Genomic DNA, 23,861 nt, shown 5'->3' with positions numbered 1-23,861 from the left:
AATCTGCCCTGGGAACAGCCCAGCAGCCTTTGCCCACTGCATTCCCAGAGGAGCAGCTTTCTGCTGCCCTGCATTCCCAGAGGGAGAGCAGGCCCATCTCCAGCAGCCCTGGAGCTGCAGAGGAAAACTCCCCCCTTGTGCAGGATCCCTGCTCCAGCAGAGCCACAGCTGGCACTGCAGGAGGGCTGAGCCCCCCTGGGATGGGACTGTGCCACCACCCTGAGCCCCCCTGGGATGGGACTGTGCCACCAGCCTGAGCCCCCCTGGGATGGGACTGTGCCACCACCCTGAGCCCCCCTGGGATGGGACTGTGCCACCACCCTGACACACAGGGGCCAGGGCCTGTCTGACTCTGTCAGGGTTGGTTTGTATTGCTGCATTTTTATTTTATTTTCTTCCCTAATACAGAACTGGTATTCCTACTCCCATATCTTTGCCTAACAGCCCCTTAATTTCAAAATTATAATAATTTGGAGGGAGGAGGTTTACATTTCAGGGGAAGCTCCTGCCTTCTATAGCAGACACCTATCTGTTCAAACCAAGACACTCAGACAAAGCAAAAAGGCAAAGATTAATGCCTTTAAAACACAAGGAATTGGTACTTAAACACAACGTGGCAGATTTACTCTGAGCACATTCCAAACTGTGGAGTTTTAAACAGTGGTAATAAAGCATTAAGGGAGACATTGACACTTGAAGGAACAGCAGAAAAACAGTTGTGTGTGGTGGGAGCAGGAATGAATCCCATTCCATGTGCTGCCTGTATGGAAATGGCCTTTGAGCCTAATGGGAGAAGGAACCATTTATTCCCTGGGAGTTCTTATAACAACTCCAACTGCTGAGCAATTTAAAACCCATGCATTTTTATAAGTGTCCAGTTTTTACTTTGGCTGAAGAGAACCCTTTGGCATTGGTTAAATGATAAATAAGGCAAACAGGGGGGATGCACTGCCAGCATACCTATGGGACAGCTGGGAGGCACCAGCAGCACTGCAATATTCAGTCAGTTTGCCTTGGAGCTCACCTGTGGAAAGGTGGTTTCATGGGAAAAGTCCCAAACCAGCAGGCCTGGAGTTGTGCAGCCCTGTGGGAGAGCCTGGCGAGCCTGGGAGGTGCAGTGATGTGGGGAGGGCTCTGCAGAAGGGGAGAGGGGCATTGCAGGGGTGTGGAGTTTGTGAGGGTCCCAGGATGAGGTGAAGAGATGGGAGTCTGACTCCATGTTCTCAGAAGGCTTATATATATGATATGATATGATATTATATTATATATTATCCTAAAACTATAGTAAACTATAGAGAAAGGATACATGAGAAAGCTAGAAAAGAATGAATAATAAAAACCCATGACTCCTCAGAGCATCGACACAGCTGGACCATGATGGGTCATTAAATAAAAACAATTCACATGTTTGGATAAACAATCTCCAGACCACATTCCAGAGCAGCAAAATGTGAAGAAACTGAGGCTTCCCAGCTTCCCAGGAGAAGAAATGCTGGCAAAGGGACTTTTCAGAAAATATCATGGTGACACAGGAGGGCACATCCCTGAGCTGTGTGCCCAGCTAGTGGCTCCTTCCTGCTGGAACTGTGTGTGTGGATTCAGTGTGATCTCAGTGCCTTTTCCCCTCCCTGCCTGGTGCAATTGAAGCACATGAATAAGAGCAGAAACTCTTTACATCTTTACATCTCCTGGTTGCAATGCAGATTCCATCACCTCTTCCCTGGCTTCTAATCCACCTCCCAGGAACTCATTCCAGCACTCAGAACCCCCAGGAGCTGAGCTCTCTCCTGCTGCACAGGCTGTGGGGGGGCCTGATGCATGTAAGGGTCTGTGTGCCCACTCCAGGGCTGTGTGCCCACTCTAGAGCTGTGTGTGCCCACTCCAGAGCTGTGTGCCCACCCTAGGGGTCTATGTGCCCACCCCTAGGGGTGTGTATGCCCACCCAAGGGATGTGTGTGCCCACTCAAGGGCTGTGTGCCCACCCTAGGGGTCTGTGTGTGCCCACCTTAGGGGTGTGTGTGCCCACCCTAGGGCTGTGTGTGCCCACCCTACGGGTGTGTGTGTGCCCACCTTAGGGGTGTGTGTGCCCACTCCAGGGCTGTGTGCCCACCCTAGGGGTCTGTGTGCCCACCCTACGGGTCTGTGTGTGCCCACCTTAGGGGTGTGTGTGCCCACTCCAGGGCTGTGTGCCCACCCTAGGGGTCTGTGTGTGCCTGCCTTAGGGGTGTGTGTGTGCCCACTCCAGAGGTGTGTGTGCCCACTCCAGGGCTGTGTGCCCACCCTAGGGATGCGTGTGCCCACCCAAGGGATGTATGTGCCCACTCCAGGGGTGTGTGTGCCCACCCAAGGGATGTGTGTGCCCACCCTAGGGGTGTGTGTGCCCACCCTAGGGGTGTGTGTGCCCACCCTAGGCGTGTGTGCCCACCCTACGGATGTGTGTGCCCACTCCAGGGCTGTGTGTGCCCACCCTACGGATCTGTGTGTGCCCACTCCAGGGCTGTGTGCCCACCCTACGGATGTGTGTGCCCACTCCAGGGCTGTGTGTGCCCACCGTAGGGATGTGTGTGCCCTCCTGGATGCTGCTCCTTCCCTCCCTGTGTGCCCCAACCAGCAGCTCATCCATCCCATGCAGAACAAGGTGCCACCACCCATGTCCCTGGTTTGGGACCCTGAAGTCCATGGGAACACCAGCAGAGAGCTGGGCCCCTTCTCCCTCCCCAGAGTCGTGCTGGAGGAGCTGGGGACTCAAAGGCAGCACAGTCACACCTTTGCTGGTGGGAGAAACACTTTGGTTATCACACTGAGCACTCACCTTCACCATTTTAAAAGATCATTGGGTTAGATGGGATCTTGGGCAAGAATTGTTCCCTTTGAGGGTGGGCAGGCCCTGGCACAGGGTGCCCAGAGCAGCTGGGGCTGCCCCTGGACCCCTGGTAGTGTCCAAGGCCAGGCTGGTCAGGGCTTGGAGCAGCCTGGGACAGTGGAAGGCATCACTGCCATGGCAGGGGTGGCACTGGGTGGACTTTAAGGTCCCATCTAACCCAAACCATTCTGGATTCTGTGATATTAATGTGGCACATCACAAGCACGTGAGAGACAATACAGAAGAAGCCAACTCAGCTTTCAGGGCTCAGTAGTATGTGGACAGATATTTTCCAGAGACATACACAGAGCACAGGCAGAATTTAATCCAATTTTATGAGCCAAAAAAAAATTACAAGAGAAAATTCAGATACTTTTAAAAATTTCAGCTGAGGAAGCAAGATAAGCACCTCTGAATAAGACCTCTTTTAGTATCATGTTAGCACTTACCACAGGTGGTGAGCAGCCCTGGAACACTTTGGAACTCAGATTTTTTACACCCAGAGTTCAGTGAATACAACCTTCACCCTGGCATTTTAATTTTTGATTGCTCCCAGAAAGGTCGACTCTGAACGGCTGAAAAACTTCAGGAGGAGGTGAATTAAGAATTGATAAATATATTGAAAAATAGTTGTTTTTTTTTTTTTAATTTTTAAGGCTTTTCCATCAATGTGCCAGTGTATGAACAAGCTGGCAGTGCTGTCTGCCTGGCCCAACCCAGGGGTGCTCCATCACTTGTCCCCAGGCCAATCCTGCTGCCCTCAGGGGTGCTCCGTCCTGCCAGGGACCCCTGGATGAGGAACAGGGGTAGGATGTGACTCCCAGAAGGGGTTTTGGCCCCAGTTACCCAGTGCCCTGTCCCCTTTGGGTGGGTGACACTCCCTGGGACAGATGGCAATGGCCAAGGGGCAGCCTGGGCTGTCCTGCTGCCCAGGGCCACCCAGCAGAGCAGGGAGCAAACGCTTCCCATGGGCCAGGGGGCACAGGGAGACGTTCCTGTGCCAGGAATGTTCCTCCTCTCCCTCGTGTGACACATGGAGGGAAGGTGTCCCAGCCCAGCCCAGGCTGAGGTGCCAGCAGGAGCTCAGCACATTTTGGGGGTTTTGCTGCACCTCCAGAGGGAGGCTCTGTGGCAGCAGCTCTCTGGCCACAGGGACAAACACAACTTTCCCAGAAAGATGCCTGGGAAAGGCTGTGAGAAGATACAAAGAATGAGAAACAATTCTTACCTTAACCTGCTGCACCTGGTGTTGTGCACATGTGGAATGTGTTATGGAGATTTGTTTATGAAAGTGTGGTTTCTTAATTAGCCAGTAGTGATGGTGTTTTAATTAAAGGACCAGTAAGATCCAGGTGTATCATAACTGTCTGTAAAAGCAATGGGTTTCTTAATGATATAATATAATAGAGAGGTTTGTGGCTCTTCCCTGCAGCCACAGGAGCAAGTCAGTCCCAGCTAGCTGCTCCCCAAGCTTGGCCGGAGGAAGCCACAAGATTTGCCACCCCCAGGTTCCCTTAGAGGACCCCAGGTGGTGGTGCCGTCTGTGGCGTGGGTGGCACAGGCGAGGAGGAGACCACGAGGAGTCCAAGGCAAAGGAAAAAGAGAGGACACTTGCGTGGCTGTCAAGGAGGCTTTATTCCTTAATGGATCCAGTGGCAAGTGACAAGGGGGATGGACTGGGGGGGAGCTGATACGGGGAGCGGGCGTGGAAGGGGGAGACTCAGAGTAACCAATAAGAATAGGGTAGGGGAGGAACAAACAGCATATCTGAACCAATAAAGATCATACATGGGAGGGGAAAAGCCCCAGGGACAAATCATACAGCACAGTAAGGCTGACTGACATGGAAAAATCTGGAACAAAAGAGGGGGGTGGTTACAGTGACTGACAAGGGGGGTAGGTGGCACCACTGGGAGGGGAGAGGACTGATAAGGGCAGGGAGGGAGGGGGGAAGGATCACTGGGTTTGATGGGCAGGCAAGTGGCGGGAAAGGAAAGTAACAAACAACCTGGGACAAACCATCATGAGGGGAGAACATGGGGGGAACTAAGGACCAAACCATTTTCTAAACACAAAACAACTAACACAACTAATAATAACAAATCTTTAAAAACAGAATGCCACAGAGGTTGATCAGCCTCCTGTGAATCATGGAGTCAATGCTAATGACTGCCCAGCTGGGCCCACTTCAGTGACAGAGCTTCTGCTGCTCCCACCCTGTGCAAGGACAAAGAGCACCTGCAGCTCCTGGGGATGCCCTGCCAGGCTGTGGGGTGAGCTGAGCTCACCAGGAGCCTCCAGGGGACCATTTGGGATCATTTAGGCTCTGTGGTGCTCTCCTCTGTGGTTGTCAGCACCTAAAGGTTGTTCCATTCTAAATGTAAAATAAAGTCAGGCAAATTGCTCTGCTGGCCTCAGCCTGACTTTTGAAAAGGATTTTTAAAATTTATTTATTCCTTTAGAGTTACCCAGTTGCACTATTTGAAATTTTCCCTCTGTTCTCACTGGCTGTACAAACTGCTCCTCCTCATTCCCTCTGTTCCAGTGTGGTGGACAATCCTGGAGACACCCAGGAGGCAGAACAGGAACCCCCAACACCTGGGAATGCTGAAGGGCTCTCCCAAGCCTTTTCCAGGACTGTGTTTGCACCTTGTTCTTCTGAGGATCCCTCAGATCCACTGGGGTGTCCAGCCTGGAGAAGAGAAACTCCAGGGAGAGCTCAGAGCCCCTGCCAGGGCCTAAAGGGGCTCCAAGAGAGCTGGAGAGGGACTGGGGACAAGGGGTGGAGAGACAGGACACAGGGAATGGCTTGAAGCTGAAGGAGGGTTAGTTTAGATGGGATATGGGCAAGGAATTCTCCCCTGTGAGGGTGGACAGGCCCTGGCACAGGTGCCCAGAGCAGCTGTGGCTGCCCCTGGATCCCTGGCAGTGCCCAAGGCCAGGCTGGACACGGCTTGGAGCAGCCTGGGACGGTGGGAGGTGTCCCTGCCATGGCAGGGGGTGGATCCCCTTTAAGATCCCTTCCAACCCAAACCATCCAGTGAACCATTGCTTCCATGATCCCCTCCTCTCCCCATCTTTTTGTTTTCCCATCTAGTTTCACACTCTCCCTCTCCCACTGCCAGGATCCCTTCACACCTGTGACTGGGTCTGGCAGTGGGCACTGGCCCTGGGAAGTCTGACACAGAGCAAGACTGATAAAAATGACATCATTCACTGAAATGCAGAATAATGTGATTAGCCATTGCAGTACCTGGTATAAATACAGCTGTTCCTGGGGAAGTCCAGCCTTGGTGGAGTGCCAGAGGTACCCAGATTCTGACACCCAGGGGGGTCAAAATACCCAATTCCAACATCAAATTCATGTGTTTTGCTGCTTAAAACAGACATTCTAGGCAGGCACTCTGCACATTTGAAAAGCCACAGCTCATCCTCCTCCTCCTTCCTTGAGCAGGGAGTCCATGGGGAGATGGTTTCATCCACACCAGCAGCTTCCAGAGCCTGGAATGGAATGTCCTGAGCTGGGAGGGACCCCCCAGGATCACCCAGGGCAGGCTCAGCCCTGCACAGACCCCTCAACAGCCCCACCCTGGGCATCCCTGGCAGCTCCTGGAGCTCTGGCAGCCTGTGGGCTGTGCCCATTGCAATCCTGCAGGAATGCCACTCCTGCTCCCTGAGCCAGCCAAGGCTCCTGGGCTCTGTTCTCCCTCCAGCCTCAGCCCATCTCTTTCTCTTCCTGCTCTCACTCTGCTGGAGACAAGGGTGGTTTCTCCTTTAACTGGTTCCTCAGCTTCCCTGGGGAATCTTGGGAAACAGTTACAAATCCCGAAAAAAAAATCTTTAAAAAATTTTGCTGAGAAAGTACAAAAAAGGAAAGGGGAAAGGGGAAAGGAAAGGGGAAAGGGGTTTATCCAGGTCTGAAAAGGAGGGAAAGCAAGGTTCTGCTAGATTTTAGCCATCAGAAATTAATTCCTTATTTATCCTGTGGAAACTGGGGAAAACCCTTGTGGATGCAAGGCAGGAAAAGCAGCCTCAGTGTGAGGGATGAGTGACTGCATTTAAAAAAACGCAATTTAAAATTCCTCCGTGTTCCCTGTGTGCTGTGCAGCCCCGGGGCTGAGCAGAGTTGGGAGCCCAAACTCACAGGGGATTTCAGCATCTCCAACTTGGCTTCATTCCCAATCAGAGCAGAACAAGAAGCCTTTGAAATGATCTGCTGTGACAAGGGCACATCACTGTTGTTTGTTCCCATTTTGCTGTGATGTTTTTTCTGGGAATTTAAGATTCCCTGGGTGTGGTGCTGAGCCAGGGGCTGGTTGGGAGAAGGTGCTGGAGGAGCAGGAGGAGAAAGAGATGGGCTGAGGCTGGAGGGAGAACAGAGCCCAGGAGCCTTGGCTGGCTCAGGGAGCAGGAGTGGCATTCCTGCAGGATTGCAATGGGCACAGCCCACAGGCTGCCAGAGCTCCAGGAGCTGCCAGGGATGCCCAGGGTGGGGCTGTTGGGGGGTCTGGGCAGGGCTGAGGCTGCCCTGGGTGATCCTGGGGGTCTCTCCCAGCTCAGGACATTCCATTCCAGGCTCTGGAAGCTGCTGGTGTGGATGAAACCATCTCCCCATGGACTCCCTGCTCAGGGAAGGAGAAGGAGGATGAGCTGTGGCTTTTCAAATGTGCAGAGTGCCTGCCTAGAATGTCTGTTTTAAGCAGCAAAACACATGAATTTGATGTTGGAATGAAGCATTTTGACACCCTTGCAGCTGGAATCCATTCCCATTAATTAAGAGGAGCACAGAAAGCTCTGGAAGAAGGGTGAGGGCTGCAAGGCTGAGCAGCTGCTGCAGGTGTGGAGCTGCTCCTGCTCTGGGCTGTGCCTGTGCTGGGCTGTAGGAATTGCTCCCCCGTTTTTCTGAGTGGGCTCAGGTGTGAGTTTGGCTCCCTGAGCCTCCACTGCTCCCATCAGCTCCCTGCTGAGACCCAGCAGTGCTGGCTGCAGGATTCATTATTCAGGCTGGATGCAGCACAGGCTGGATTTGCTTTGAGGAAAGGGCAGCAAGGGCAGCTGAAGGCTTTGAACTTTGTTTTTTACCTGGATCTTCCAGTCCCCCCCAGGACCAGCTGCTGCTCCAATGGAACTTTGAATAACTTCTTCCAGCAGAGCTTTCCTTGGGTCTCAGGGTTTGGATGAGGGATGTGTCTGCTCAGGATTCATCTGGGGAGAAAAGCAGCTTCTCTCACAAGCCCCTTGTAGGGACCAAAAGAAAACATTTAGGTTTCAAGCCAGTTTTTTTAGCAAAAAAAAAAAGTGTTTTCAGTGCTTTTCTGCTCCAAGCAGAAACCCCAAATGGTGAAGTTCTCCATCTTTCATGACAAGTTTTCATCACCTACACCTTTCTGCTGAGCATCCACAATCTCACTGGGCATCACCACCTTCTTATGTGGTAAAAACTGAATTTTCAGCTAAGAAATTGAGATGTGATGGATTAGCCATCACCCTCCTCTCCTCTCCTTCGTGCAGGCTGCTCCCTGGCAGGGTGTTGGAGGCAGATGGAATCCCTGAGAACAGAGGGAGTTGGGAGGCTCAGGGAGCACATTCAGGTCTGTCCCACACTGCCCATGGAGGTAATTCAGCAGCAGACACTGAACAGACCCAAGGGATGCACTAAACACAGATTGGGATATCTAAATATGAGCAGTTGCTTATTGGAAGCAGGATTTAAAGCACAGAATGTTTAGTGCCTTTAAATATTTTAGAGAAATCCCTAATAGCTGCCATTAAAGACATTCTTATGTGATCCAGTGTCACTTGCACTGCTTAAGAGATCCATTATGCAAGATACACTCTAGCAACAAAAAACATCTTTGACTTGTGTGAAGTGGCACTGGAGACAATTTCTGTGTAAGCCATGAAAGGATTATGGCAAAATTCTCACCTGTAAAAAAAAAAAGAAAAGCTAGTTATTGAATTTTGTTAGAGTGTCATCATTAAATAATCATGATGAAATCCTCAACTGGAATGCAATAGAAAATATTTATGATAATGGTAAGAAGAGAAAAACAACTCCTTAGGCACCTAAATCATCCTTCTCCAATGACTTCTGCTCATCTTTTTAATTACTGGAGGGTGTAGGATTCTTCTTTTCATTTTGGGTTTGTCATGATCCAGAGCTGGAAATAAATGCAATTACTCATTGCTTGTGTTTGGGAACAGGCCTGTGAGCATCTCCTCGGGAGGGGACCAAGCTGCAGAACACAACATTTCACACTGGCTTCATCTGAAAGGCAGCAGAGCCTCTGGGCAGGAAATGGAGCCCTGCAGCCATCCCCATGTCGGGACCCAGGACATTGCTCTGGCTGCCCTGGGTGATTCCAGACCCTGGCAGGGGCTCAGAGACCTTGGCATGGAGTCAGACACCTGTGCCTTCCATTTTAGCCATGGAAACAATTCCCAACTTTGTGTGAGGAGTTACAAGCCACAAGGGTTTGAGTAGAATGATGATGAATTTGTCACAGGGTGAAAATGTAGAATTTTGGGGATTTAGAATGGGGGTTCAAGAGGGAAGATGGAGGAATCTGGGAGTGTCCTGTCCTTCTTCTTCTTGTCCTCCATCTTCTGCTGTGATGGTGACACTTCAGGATGGGTTTAGAGTAGAGGCAGACTGTCTGACATAGGTGACAGGTATTGGAAAATTATTGTAAATAAAGCACACCTAGTTCTTAGTATAAAAAGCCAACAGCACCCCAAGGGCAGGGACTGTGCCACAACCTGACCTGCTGGACAGAGCTCAGCAGGGCAGAGAAAGAATGTGATAGATAAGAGCAAATAAACAACCTTGAGAACGAGAGCCAAGGAATCCCATCTTCTTCTTTGGTCTCTGGGCTGGGAAAAGGAGACTTTCTGATACCTCGGGGTCATCTCAGTACCAGAGACCTCGCCATCCCCACACCTGGGGTGAGCTGGGAGTGCTCCCATGGGATATCCTAGGAGCAGCTCATTCCCTGCACAAACCAGGGAAGGGGAAAGGTGAGGCTGGAAGAGATTTGGAGCAGAAGAGCCCCAGGACTGGAACTGGCTCTCTGGGGAAGGGAGCTCCCAGATGGGTCCCTCCTTGCTGGGGTACCTGTTGCCAATTCCCTGACTTCTGGGTGATGGCTGGGCCCTCCCTGGGGGCTCCTCTGTCAGGGGAGACCCTCTGGGGTGGTTCTGTGTCAGGAAAGAGAGACACACTGATTTTTTCAGTCTTCAAGTTCTTGTTTATTATTGTCTTATCTAGAGTTTTGCACGCTGTCCACACCAGGCTCAGGAACTGGAAAAGCACCACAAAATGGCCAACAATCTTTTGTTCCAAGGTCTTTTAAGACTAAACTATCCAATTAAGAACTGACACCTGGACTATTTCCCTTTTAACCCAATAACTGATCCCACAGAGCTGCAATGGGGACTTTCCCACCCAATTACAAAATGCCACCCAAACCCATGGAGAAGGAGGAAGAAGAAGCCCAGGATGACACCCTGTGCCCTCCATCTTGCTTCCACCCACAACACACTAAAACCCCCAAACCCTCAATTTCTCACCCAGTGACACACCTGCACTGCTCTCTAGAATCTATTGCACACTTCTGTGGATTCCAGTCTGTCTTGAAGTCTGGGAAACTTTCTCCATGGATGAGGGTCAGAGTCAGAGCTGCCCTGGGGGTCAGGGCACCCCAGAGCAGACAGAGAAATATTCCCTGTGCCCTGGGTTTGCACAGCTGTGCACAGCTCACAGGGATGGGGAGGATCCCTGCTCCTCCAGGATTGCAGCTGAAGGGAGGGCACAGCTGCAGGGACCAAGGTGCCATAGCAGAGATCCCATCAGTGAAACCAAGGACTGGCCTGGTGCAGAGAGAAACAAAACACTGTGACATGAAAATTAGCTTTCTCTGGGTGTTTTCTACCCTTTGCATGTCATTTAGCCTTGGCAGGTGTGGTCTGAGCCCAGCCCTGGGGCTGTGTGGCTGGAAGGAGGGGGCTGTGATGGCAGGAGGATGCCAGAGGCATTCAGGTGTGCAAATCTCTGGCAGTACACTCAGAAATACCTTCAAAACCATTGCTCTGGAAAACTTGGCTGCCAGTCACACATTCCCCAGAGAGGTACAAGAACAGGGACATTTTTTCCAGGAGAGGAGCTGGCAGTGCTGCCTGTGCCCTCCCTCCCCAGGCAGGCTCCCTGTGGTACCCCACACATTATTTCCAATGCAGTGCCATTAACATGCTACTGAAGAATTCCCTGGACCTGCTATTTTTTCGTGCCTCTGTCACTCTTTGAGTTTGAATCAAAAGGGGAACACAAAGTCCTTTGTTTCTCCCTCCCCAGAGACCAAGGGATGGCAATTATCCTTCAAACACAGCAGAAACTTTCTGAAAACTCTGGGGGGAAACTGGCTAATGAATCCAACTTCAGCAGCAGCACAGAACTCACACACAACTCCTCTTCAGATCGCATCATGTCAGCCCTGAGCACAGGAAAGCTTGGCCATTTGGCTGGGTCCCCTCTGGGACAGAGAAATTAAATGAGTGAAAACAGATGCTCCAAAGTTATTCTGAAACTGGGAGATGTCAAGTGCCTTGTAATTCTCTCGCTGGAGCCACATGAATTTAACATTGTGAGGAAGAAATCCGTCCTAGGAATGAGTGTCCTTCTAGGGAAATTCAAAGTATTAAAATTCAGTGTGTGATCTTAGGGCAAGATTTGGTTTGATGCTCTTTCACACTCACAGGCTCACAAGCACCAAGACAAATTTACCCAAGTGCAGGGAGCAAGGTGACACACGTGTGACACAGAGAACAAGGAGTTCTGGTTCTCTGAAATTCCCTTGAACTGGCAACAAAAAAGTGGGCACAACAGCTCTCCAAATCCTCTTACACTGCAGATTTCAGTGTGTCTTGTTTGAACAGCCAGGTGTCTACTAAGGAAGGCAGGAGCTTCCCCTGCAATGGAAAATGTAAAGCCCCTCCGTACAAATTATTATAATTTTGAAATTAAAGGGCTCTCAGGCAAAGATGTGGGAATAGGAATAACAGTTCACTAAGAAAATTAAAAATACAAATGCAATAGTACAAAAAAGAAGAAAGAGAACAAACCACTGCCAGAGTCAGACAGGCCCTGGCCCCTGTGTGTCAGGGTGGTGGCACAGTCCCATCCCAGGGGGCTCAGGGTGGTGGCACAGTCCCATCCCAGGGGGGCTCAGGGTGGTGGCACAGTCCCATCCAGGGGTCAGGTGGTGCACAGTCCCTCCCAGGGGCTCAGGGTGGTGGCACAGTCCCATCCCAGGGGGCTCAGGGTGGTGGCACAGTCCCATCCCAGGGGGCTCAGGGTGGTGGCACAGTCCCATCCCAGGGGGCTCAGGGTGGTGGCACAGTCCCATCCCAGGGGGCTCAGGGTGGTGGCACAGTCCCATCCCAGGGGGGCTCAGCCCTCCTGCAGTGCCAGCTGTGGCTCTGCTGGAGCAGGGATCCTGCACAAGGGGGGAGTTTCCTCTGCAGCTCCAGGGCTGCTGGAGATGGGCCTGCTCTCCCTCTGGGAATGCAGGGCAGCAGAAAGCTGCTCCTCTGGGAATGCAGTGGGCAAAGGCTGCTGGGCTGTTCCCAGGGCAGATTGGATCCAGGGAGGAATGCTTGGCTCCTCCCCTGGGCGCAGCATCTCCCCATGGGATGGTGGAATTTGATCAGCCCTGCAGGGACACTCAGTGGCCATGGACAGCAGAGATCTCCTGGAGGGAGGATGGGCTGTGGGAGAGAGAAAGAAAACTGCCCCAGGAACAGCAGAGAACTGCCCAGCTCTGACAGATGGGGACAGAACACACAGCCCCAAACCACATCTTACAGCCCAGGACAGGGATCCTTCTGCTCCATCTGGGATCTGGAAGTGCTACTCCAGGGAAACCAGGGATTGCTGTGTTCACACTGGGGCTGGGGAGCCCAGGCTGGCTTCAGTCCTTGGAGCAGCTCAGCTGCAGCACCAACCCTGTCTGCAGGGAACCACAAAACTGCTGGTGCCAACCCCCCCTGAGCAGCTCCCTGTGCTGCAGGATGTCCCTGCACACCCAGAGGACACAACTGAGAGCCAGGGGCTGCCAGGGCAGGAGGTGGCTTTGATGGGAAGGACCCTTGGCCAGCAGGGAGCTGGGCTGGAGCCACCTCCTCATTTCACACCAGCTCCTGAAGAGCCATCAGCCAGTGATTATTGCATTTGCTGGGAATGCCCCAACAAAGGAATGATGTATCTGACTCCATCTTCTCAGAAGGCTCATTTATTACTTTGTGATAATATATTATATTAAAGAACACTAAACTACACTAAAGAATACAAAAAGGATACAGACAGAATGCTAAAAAGATAACAATGCAAACTGGTGACTCTCTCCAGAGCCCTGACACAGCCTGGCCCTGAGTGGCCAAAGAGTGAAAACAACTCCCAGCAGAATGCAATGGAACAATCACCTGTGGTGTGGGAATATTCCACATGTGAGCACAGCACAGGAGAAGCAAATGAGATCAGAATTGTTTTCCTTTTCTCTGAGGATCCTGAACTTCCCAGGAGGAAACTCCTGGGTGAAGCAATCATGTTCAGAGAATGTGAATGCCACAAGTGATGATTCCCCACGGCACTGACCTGGGCAGGCTGGAGCCTGGAACTGAAGCACTCCACAGCCCTTGGCCAGCCCTCTTCCCACCCCCTCTCTTTGTTGTGCTTCTCCATAAAGTCCCAAACCACTCCCATCCACAAGCTGAGATGTGCTCTTTGTTCAAACCACAGGAACTGCTGAGACACACTGCTGCTACTGCAAAGCCTGAACACTTTAATGTTCTGGAATAAATCAGGGATTTCTGGGAGCCATTTAAATATTTACAGCGCTTTGCATCCTCTACCATGATCCCTGTGGTCTCTCGGTGTCCTTTCCCAGACCTTGTAGGAGAAAATTAATTAGTTTTCTGCATTTCACATCACTCCAATTACACTCACCTTGCTCCTCACTCATTATGATAATTTTGCTTGGAGAAACTTGACTTATTAAAATGACTCCCTGACAGAGTTGAAAGTGTGGTTGTTTGCTGCTTTAGAGTGTGGATGCTCACTCGTGTTTCTGTCACTGGAAATGCAGAAACTGGAAGAGCAACCTGGAACTGGCAATAGCAACAAGGTTTGTCATTTATGTGGCATTGAGGCCTAATTGAAGGCTGTGAGGACCCTTCTCCACCAGGCCCTCACAAGTACCCAAAGCACTCACAGTCTGCAATGGGTAAATGCTGCCTTATTAACACCATTTTGCAGAGGCACAAAGGAGACAAGAGATTAATTATGCTTTTGCCACTCCTAAGCATCCAAAAATCATGAATCAGTTCATTCTCCCCGTCAAATTATAAGTGATTTAAAAATTAAAACATGCTTTGGGTCCTTCTCAGCATCCATTGGCAGTTAGGTTTTTATTTGCCTGCTCTCCTCCTAAGCTCCATTTCAAGCCTTTTGTGCAACGACAGAGAGTAAAATATTACAAGAATGAAAGCTGAGACATTCACTTGACTCCAGGTGATGTGACTTCAAACAGAGTGATAAGTAGAGAAAGACTGCAGAGTAATAACTCCCTTGCCTGTGAGTGTGGAAGGAGCCAGGAGTTAAATCTCTCAGTTCCATTCTAGTGCAGGGGCTCTGTATTCAATGCCCAAATCTTTCAGAGTGAAGAAAATTCAGAAAAATATCTGTATTTCCTGTCATTCTTTTTATCCCCTGGCTCAGCACAGCTCTAACTTGTATCATCAGGCTCTGACACACAACAGCAAAATCTCTGCCCGTGTTCAGAGCTGACTCTCTCCAAAAGGAGATTGTTCCTCAGATAAATACCCTGATAGGATTTGGGATTCCCCACTGTAAGCCAGGCACCGTGCTGGGCCAATTTTGGTAAAGCTGAAAGAAACCAGAGCTGGAGTTGGCTCTGCAGCTCGAGCCTAGGATGCCTCCACTTCAATTTCAGAACAAAGCAGGAGATAATAATTTCCTTTTGGTTTTTGATTAAGGATCTTTAATTCCACATGGCATATGGCCACCTCAAAGAGCCTTTTCAGCGTTGTGTAAACAAACAGTCACAAAACCACTTCAGGAGTTGGTCCTTGGGGCAGACACAAGAAAAACCATCCCATGCAGTGTGACTGTAACGTGCCCATGTCTGTTAATGACTCCAGGTTCGTTAGCTGGAGCAGCAGCTCTGTCCATTGGGACAACCTCTCATTCCAGGCAGCTTCAGGGAAGAATACTGTAGTGGTTTTGGTTTGTTAATTTGTAGTGGTTTTGGTTTGTTAATTCGAGATTTTGCTAGTTTTGAGATTTTTTTTTGGTTAACGAATGTGGTGGGTTTTAGTGTTGGTTAATTATTAGTGTATTCACTTTTTGCTGTGAGGTAGAATTAGGAGAAAGGCAATGTAGGTTTAAAACTTTAAAATAGTATAAAGAAAGGTTTATTAATAGTAATTAAAGAAAGAGAAATACGAATCAGAATAAAACCTTTAGAAAACTTCTTGTCTTTGTTGGTGTAAACTTCCCAATAGTTCTTGGAACACAAGCCCTCTGAGGAACATTTGAAGGAGCTGGGGGTGTTTAGCCTGGAGAAGAGGAGGCTCAGAGGTGCCCTTATTACTCTCTACAACTCCCTGAAGGGAGGCTGTAGACTGGTGGGGTCGGTCTCTTCCACCAGACAGCACTGACAGAACCAGAGGACACAGTCTCAAGCTATGTCAGGGAATACAGGTTGGATATTAGGAAAAAAAAATTCACCAAAAGAATAATAAAATACTGGAATGCTCTTCCCAGGGAGTGGTAGAATCACCATCTCTGGATGTGTTTAAAAACAGACTGGCCATGGCATTTGGTGCTGTGGTCTGGTTGAGGTGTTAGGGCACAGGTTGGGCTCAATGATCTTGGAGATCTCTTCCAGCCTCGTTATTCTGTGATTCTGTGATTCTACAGACTAGCAATTACACACAAGTTTTTACATCACTTCCCTAAATATGTCCCATATGAAACCACCACAAATATCAACAGCAGGACCATGGAAGGTTCAGACACAGCCAATGGCATTGACAGAGTACAGCCTGGCTGCTCCTCCTGCAAGAATCACTGTCACCAGGCTGAGTTTGGGGGTGGATCATGGCACTGGGAGTCCCAGCATGGCTTGGGCAGGAAGGACCCATGGCAGGGACACCTTCCACTGCCCCAGGCTGCTCCAAGCCCTGCCCAGCCTGGCCTTGGACACTGCCAGGGATCCAGGGGCAGCCACAGCTGCTCTGGGCACCTCAGTGAACCTTTGGGAAGAAGGAACCCAATGATGCTTTAGGAACAGGAGCCTCCCATCCAAACACAACCTCTGCCCATTGAAATGGCCTGTCCCAGATTGCCAGGCAAGCTGTGTTCTCTTTGTCATCTCTATGGCAGCTGTCTCCTGTCCATTGGGCAGTTTTCCTTATCTCTCCCACACCCACTCCTCCCTCAGGCAGACCCCTGCTGATAACAGGCTATGGAATGTCCCTGCATGGCTGATAAGAACTGCAGCATCCCATTGGGAGATGGGAGCCCAGAGGGAGGAGCCAAGCATTCCTACCTGGATATAATCTGGAGGTTCTGGAACACCAGCACAGCTTCTCCACTGGATTTCCCAGAGGAGCAGCAGCTGCCTCTTCCCCTGGATCTTCAGAGGCAGAGTGCACCTTTCTCCAGGATCCCTGCTCCAGCAGAACCACCCCTGGCACTGCAGGAGGGCTGAGCCACAATTCCAATGGGACTGCTGCCAGCACCCTGGCCCACAGGGTGTCAGGCTGAGTTCTGACTCTGGCAGTGTTCTAGTGTACTCCATTGTTTATTTTATCTTTTTATTTTCTTCCCTATTAAAGAACTGTTATTTCCTGCTCCCATATTTTTTGCCTGAGAGCCCCTTAATTTAAAATTCATAGCAATTCAGAGGGACAGGGGTTTGCATTTTCCATTTCAGGGGAGACTCCTGCCTTCCTTAGCAGACACCTGGCTTTCCAAACCAAGACATGGCTGCATCCTCCTTTTTCTCTCACATCTAACAAATTAGAATAAAGTTTCTCCCTGCCTGTTAATGTTTTCCAGTTCTTTAAAGATCTGACACATTTGAAGTTGAAAGTCCTGTTGAGATGAAAGGCCCATTCCATGACAAGTGGTATCTACAGAAGACAAAAGCAAGGAGGAAGGCTTTGGGGGTTCTTGCTAAAAGCCTAAAAAGAGAGTTTGCACGGGCTGCAAAGCACCAGCCTGTCTGACTGTCGATTATTTATGTTGGTTCCTCACTAGAGAAGTGGGCAGACAAACCAAGGTGGAGCCAGGCAGTTTCTGGGTGGAGAAGGGATGGATCAGCATGGAAGCAGTCTGTCCAGCCCAGCCCACGTGGCTCCAGCTCATCCATGGGTCTGAGGGGTCAAGAAGAAAAATAATAAGAAGAAAAAAGGAAAGGAAAAAGGAAAAGAAAGGGGAGGGGAAGGGAAGGGGAGGGGAAGGGGAGGGGAAGGGGCGGGGCTGGGCAAGGCAAGGCAGGGCAAGGCAGGGCAGGGCAGGGCAGGGCAGGGCAAGGCAAGGCAAGGCAAGGCAAGGCAAGGCAAGGCAGGGCAAGGCAAGGCAAGGCAAGGCAAGGCAAGGCAAGGCAAGGCAAGGCAAGGCAAGGCAAGGAAGGCAAGGCAAGGCAAGGAAGGCAAGGAAAGGCAAGGCAAGGAAAGGCAAGGAAAGGCAAGGAAAGGCAAGGAAAGGAAAGGAAAGGAAAGGAAAGGAAAGGAAAGGAAAGGAAAGGAAAGGAAAGGAAAGGAAAGGAAAGGAAAGGAAAGGAAAGGAAAGGAAAGGTAAGGTGGCTCTTCTTCTTGTGGAAGAAGGGCCACCTTGAAGCTTTGGTTTCAGTGTGACAAATGCTGTGACAGCAACTCTGTGTCACACCTAAGCCAAGCAATAATCTCATTTCAGTTTTTATACATCCCCTTCTGTGCCACTAATATGCATACTATCATAAAAAATGGCATTTCAAAAGCTTTTTTTAAAAATAAATATTCAAGGTTTGAATTTTTCTAGCCCACAAATGAAATTATTTTGGTTCTGAAAATCACTGTGGATATCTTTGAGAGCTTCTGCTTTCCCTTCCCAGCCGTGCTTTGGCCTTCCATCAGTTCCCATGGGGTGTCTGGAGGAAAGGCTCACCTTGAACCTGGGGCAGTGGCTGCTCCCAGGGCCACCAGCCAGGTCTGCAGTCTCCTCCCCACTGCTGCTGCTTTGGGTGCCAAGGACAGCTCCAGGCTGGCAGAGCTCAAACCTGGGCTCAGCTCAGTGGGTACCACCCTGTCTCATCACAAGACTGACAAGGAGAAGAAAATGAGTGGGAAGTTTGGCATCTCCCCATGTCTGTCTCCTCTAATTAATGTAAGAATATTTGCCATTTAAAGCATCCAGTGCCTCTTTCAAAACCAGATGCTTCAAGCTAACATCAGGAATAAATGAAACTCCATTGGCAAAATTCCATCTGCTCCCTACACCATTGCTCTGTCTCCTCTCCAAACCACTCATGCTCGTCATGGTGGCCATTTCCACCTTTGCCCAGGCCACTTTGGCTCAGCTGAAGCAGCCACTGCCCAGAATCAGAATTTTGGGGGTGGCAATGCTTGCTGGTGCTCAGAGTGCCACAGGCAGCTGCAGCTCCGTGGGGATGAGCACAAGGCTGACTCCCCCAGCCCTGCCCAGAGCCCCCACCCCTGTGTGGCATTGGCTCACACCCCCTGTACCCACGGGATGGACAGAGGGATGGGCAGAGCCAAGGGATGAGCAGGAACTCCCTGAGGTTTCTCCTTTGTCAGCTGAAACACAAAAGCACAGGACTGTCACCATGATGTTTTCTGAAAAATCCCTTTGCCAGGAATTTTTCCTCCTGAGAAGCTGAGAAGCCTCAGAAAGAAATGTAAACAATAATTATCTGATGGCTTCTCCCTGTGTTTTGCTGCTTTGGAATGTGGCAGGTGTATCTTTGATTGGTTCCATGTGAATTGTTTTTAATTAATGACCAATCCCAGTCCAGCTGTGTCAGACTCTCTGGTCAGTCATGGGTTTTTATTATTCATTCTTTTCCAGCCTTCTGATGTCTCCTTTCTCTTTCTTTAGTACAGTTTTAGAATATGATATGATATGATATGATATGATATGATATGATATGATATGATATGATATGATATGATATGATATGATATGATTGATATGATATGATAATAACTCAGCCTTCTGAGAACTTGAAGTCAGATTCTCATCTCTCACCTTGTCCTGGGGACCCTCACAACACAGGGCAGCTGAAATCATCCAGGATCAGCAGGAGAACCAGGCTGTCTCCAAGAACAGGACCCTGAGCAGCCAGGGTCACTCTTGCCAGCTTTCACAGGATGAGTCCAGCCACACCAAATAAACCTCTGGTGAGAACTTTTCCACCTCACCTGTGCTCCCAGCCCTCAGGATGGGCATCCTGCAGCAGCAGCAGCTGGAGCATCCCTCCCACAGCCATCCCACCCTGCCCATCCTGCTCCCTGCTGGCATTCATCTCCAGGGATTTCCACTGCTCCCAGTGCTGAACTCAGACCTGCTGCTCTTGTTTCTGCTTATGCTGGTGTCTGTCCTACACAGGAGCTGACAGTGAGGTCAAACCATCCCTTCTGCCTCCCAGGACAGGAGTGTGGTGAGGCACACCCCTCCTCCCTGGGAGAAAAAACACCCAGAAATAATTTCTTCTTTCGTGTTCTTTCTTTCTGGCTTCTTGCTTCTTTCTTTTCTGTCGGTGCTTGCTCGTTCTTTATGGATTGCTTTCGTCTTTCTTTTTTTCTTGCTTCTGTCTGTTTTGACCTGCTTTCTTAGTGCCTTTCGTGCTTCTGTCTTTCTTTCTGTATGCTGCTTTGTAGTTGAATTCGTCTTGCGTTTTTCCGTCTTCTTCCGCCCACTTCCTGCCGGCCAATGCCTTCGCCACTTCTTTTCCGCCAGCTCCTTCAGCCACTTCTTCCGCCAAGCCTTCCGCTGCCCACTTCCTTACCCGCCACTACTGGCAGCGGACGACAAGGCAAGGCCGAAAAACGAAGGAAGAAACGGACCAGGAAGAAGACAAACAAACAAGACAGCGGCATGGAAGGAAGGCAGCCAAAAAGGGGACGGAGGAACGCACAAATTAAGGTCCGACGCCAATATCTCCCATTAATTACGCAAAAATGAATTCATTACTTCTTCTTTCAGGGCAGCCACTTCGTGGCGTACCGGCAGGACCGGCAGGCCCGCACACGGACCGCCAGAAAATGTACTGTCCAGGCCGGCCGCCACTGGGCCGTCCGCAAACTGCCGCCGCCACTTCCTTTACTTCCTTCCTGACGTACTTACGTCAGGACAGTTACGGCTCGGACGGAACCTGGCCGGACCGTCCGCGCAGTAAATAAAGGGGGAAGCGAAGGTACGGCCAGGACGGACAGGGTTAGAGAGGGAAGGACGGAGGATGGAAGGAAGGGCAGGGAAGGGAAGAAGGAGGAAAGGAGGGGAGAAGCAGGAAGGAAGGAAAAGGCGGCACGGGACCAGCTAGGAACGGTAGACAACACCCAGGAGTAGGAAGGGATGAGGCGGGGCAAAGGGCAAGAAGGAATGAGAAAGGAAAGGAAAGGAAGGGAAGGAAGGAAGAAGGGAAGGGGAGTTAGGGTAAGGGGCAAAAAAGGGTAGGGGGGAATTGGAAGATACTGTAATAGTAAGGAAGCCATAATTCTTACTTAATTCACCTTCCTTCCTTACTTCATCTTTAATTTTACTGAATCTTCCTTTGCACAAGAGATCTCTGGCAGGGATGTGATGGGCTTTGCACGGTATGCCCACCATGGGAAGCAGCCCTGGCTTTCCCCTGTGATGTTGAGCCCTGGGTGTCACTGCTCACAGTCGACACTAAAAGAGGTTCTGATGGAGCCAGGGCAAAAAGTGTTTCTGGTGCTGGGAGGGCTGTGTGTGAAACCCTGTGTTACAAGGAAAGGAAGAGAGATCCAGACAAAGGCCAGCTGCCTGGGGAGAGTCTCCAAATTGATCTGCTTTTCAGCAGAGGACAATTAAGTGTCAGGGCCCCCGAGGCCTCTGTGTCACATCATCTCACTCCTGCTGCTTGTGGCAGAAACAGCTCAGGGAGCAGCAGCTGCTGCTTGGAAAGGCTCAGCTGCTGCTTGGGAGTGCTCAAAATGTAAGGGCTGCTCTCTTAAAGGTCGTGGTGGTGATGGTGGTGGTGAGGGGAGACCTCCCCAGGGTCTGCAGCTTCCCCCTGAGGGGCAGTGGAGGGACAGCCCTGATCTCTGCTCTGGGACAGGGACAGGGCATGGCTGGAGCTGTGCCAGGGAGGGTCAGGCTGGAGATCAGGAAAGGTTCTTCCCCAGAGGGTGCTGGCACTGCCCAGGCTGCCCAGGGAGTGGGCACGGCCCCGAGGCTGCCAGAGCTCCAGGAGCTGCCAGGGATGCCCAGGGTGGGGCTGTTGGGGGGTCTGGGCAGGGCTGGGGCTGCCCTGGGTGATCCTGGGGGTCCCTCCCAGCTCAGGACATTCTTTAGTTCTGTGATTTTCTCACTGGTGCACAAACAGGCACGGGGGACTTTGGGAGCCCTCTGCAGAAATTTTAACCTGTCCACAGTTGCCTTTCTGCTGTTTACCCAGACCCTGGAGCTCTGTGAAATTGAGCAGAAATGGAACATTCCTCAGTGCCCCAGAATGGGGAGATCATCCCAAACCCTCCTCTCTGGACCCCCTTGTTGGCCACAGGGAGCCCTGGCTCAGTGCCTGAGCAGTGGGGGCAGAGATTGTCACGGCCTTTCCCCACCTCAGCCATCCTTGTCTGTGCTCCAGGAGGGAAAAACCCCGCTCTGGGGCTGTTCATGTGTCACTAAACCCAAACACCACCTCGGTGTGACCAGGATTTGCTGGGTGAGGACTCAGAAGGGCCCATGCTCGTGCTGAAGGCTGATAACCACAGGAACCCCAAGCTTTAGGGTCAGGGTGTGCATCACCAAAGTCTCCAGTGCCCATGATGGAAAGGGTGGTAAAAGAAAGGAGAAACTGTGCAAAGTTATTGTTAGCCCATTGCAGCAGCCCCTGACAAGCTGTGTCACTTGCTTTTGTGCATGGATTAAATATATTGTTAATTAAAAAAGGCAATTATCCTGAAAAAACCAACTTGGAGCCATGCTCTCCTGCACTTGGAATCCTGCACTTGCAGAGGAGGACTCTGGGCTAAGACACTCTCCAGAAATATTTAGCTCCAAAACCTGTTTTTTCAGCCACTTCAGATTCCATGAATTGTTAATGAGCATTTAAATGCAATAATAAAGGATGTATCTACACCATTACAGAGGGAAAAAAAAAAAAAGTGATTGGGCTCTGCAAAACTGGTGCCAGGAAATAGTTCAGGGCCTGGTTATTTTGTGGGCAAATAAATGATTGTCAAGATGAGCTGGAAAGAGCAATTTCAAAGCAAATAAGAGAAATATACAGCAGCTCATGTACAGTAACTGTGGCATCAAAATTACAGCCATAAATAAGAGACAAAAGGAATAGCTGGGAGAGGCAGATGGATGGAACTGGGGGGAAAGCTCTGCAAATGGCATTTTCTGCTGCCTGCAGAAGGCATTAAAGCTCCTGATGAGCTCCCCACCTCCACAGGGTGGCACAGCATTCTGGGGATCCCATTAAAAATGGGAATAGGTTTTGGGTAGATACCCCATCAATTAAAAAATATCAGGTCTGTCCTTTGTCCTGACTGAGGCTTGGGGTGACAAATCCCTGCCAGGGTGGGTGGGACAATGACACAGAGCTCCAGCTTTTACTGATGAGCTGCAGCCTTGCTCTGGCTCTGCTGAGGGACTTTGGTCTCCAAGGGATCTCTGCTTCCCAAGGCAGCTGGGGCCAGGCTGCTCCAGGGCCTGGGGGTTAACAGCCCAATAAAGTGGGTTTTAATCAGTGTAAAGCAAACAGCACAACTGCAGGGTGCCAACTGGTGTTTCTTTGTGCCCTCAGACCAGCAGGTTGTGTGGGGAGGGGAGCAGTGAGGGATAATCCCAGCCGGAATCAGAGAGCAGGGAATTCAGGCTGCTGGGAGGAGTGGGAGCTGGCAGGGCAGAGGGGCATCACTGAAACCTCTGGAAACTCAGGGGGTCTTTGCACATGTCCCATCCCACATATCACCCCCCTCCTGGCATCCAAGTGTCCTGGGAAGAGCTGGTATCTCAGTATTCTCCTCCTTAGGGGGAGTGGAGACCACTTGGCATGGATACCAATCAAAGCAGAAAATAACTCAAAAAGAAGCTTTTAGGGAACCTCAGGTTGAGGGGGTTTCCACACAGATTTTATAGAGGGATCTTTAAAAAATAAATAACCCAAGATACCAAAAGCCGTTTTGTCTCCCCTCCTTCCCGAAGTGCAGAGCAGGCTGTGACAGTGCACCAGGATTTCCAGTTCTAGGGGGCCCTGGCAGCCCAGCCCAGCTCTGGTTTGAACAATCCCCACACACCACAGGCAGCCACAGCTCAGATTTTCAGGAACAGCTCCAGGAGCCCCCCTGAGTCTCTGCCATCCACCAGCAAATCACATCACAGAACTACCAAATTTTGGAGAATTCTGCCATTGTTTACCTGACCAGGTTTCTTCTTAATAGAAGTTTGGACATTTATTTTTGCATCAGCCTCCTTTCCTTCTGGGGTCTTGGACAATGCTTCAGCTTCCCAGGTGCTGGCAGGTGACATCAGCCAGGTGACATCAGCCAGGTGACACACACTGATGGGAGCTGTTGGCTGCACCCTCCTCCCTCCTGGGACATTTCCAGCTGGGAACTGGCAGCTCTCTTCAGAGGAGAGCAGCACTTTGATACCTCCCCAGAATAAACCCCTGGGGCACCCAGAGCTGAGGATAGAAGAGCGCGGAAGTAAAGGGAAGGCAAGGAA

This window comes from Serinus canaria, chromosome 20 (assembly GCF_022539315.1).
Source record: "Serinus canaria isolate serCan28SL12 chromosome 20, serCan2020, whole genome shotgun sequence".
Lineage (NCBI taxonomy): Eukaryota > Metazoa > Chordata > Aves > Passeriformes > Fringillidae > Serinus > Serinus canaria.
The sequence above is the reverse complement of the archived record's forward strand: the minus strand, read 5'-3'. Positions refer to the sequence as shown.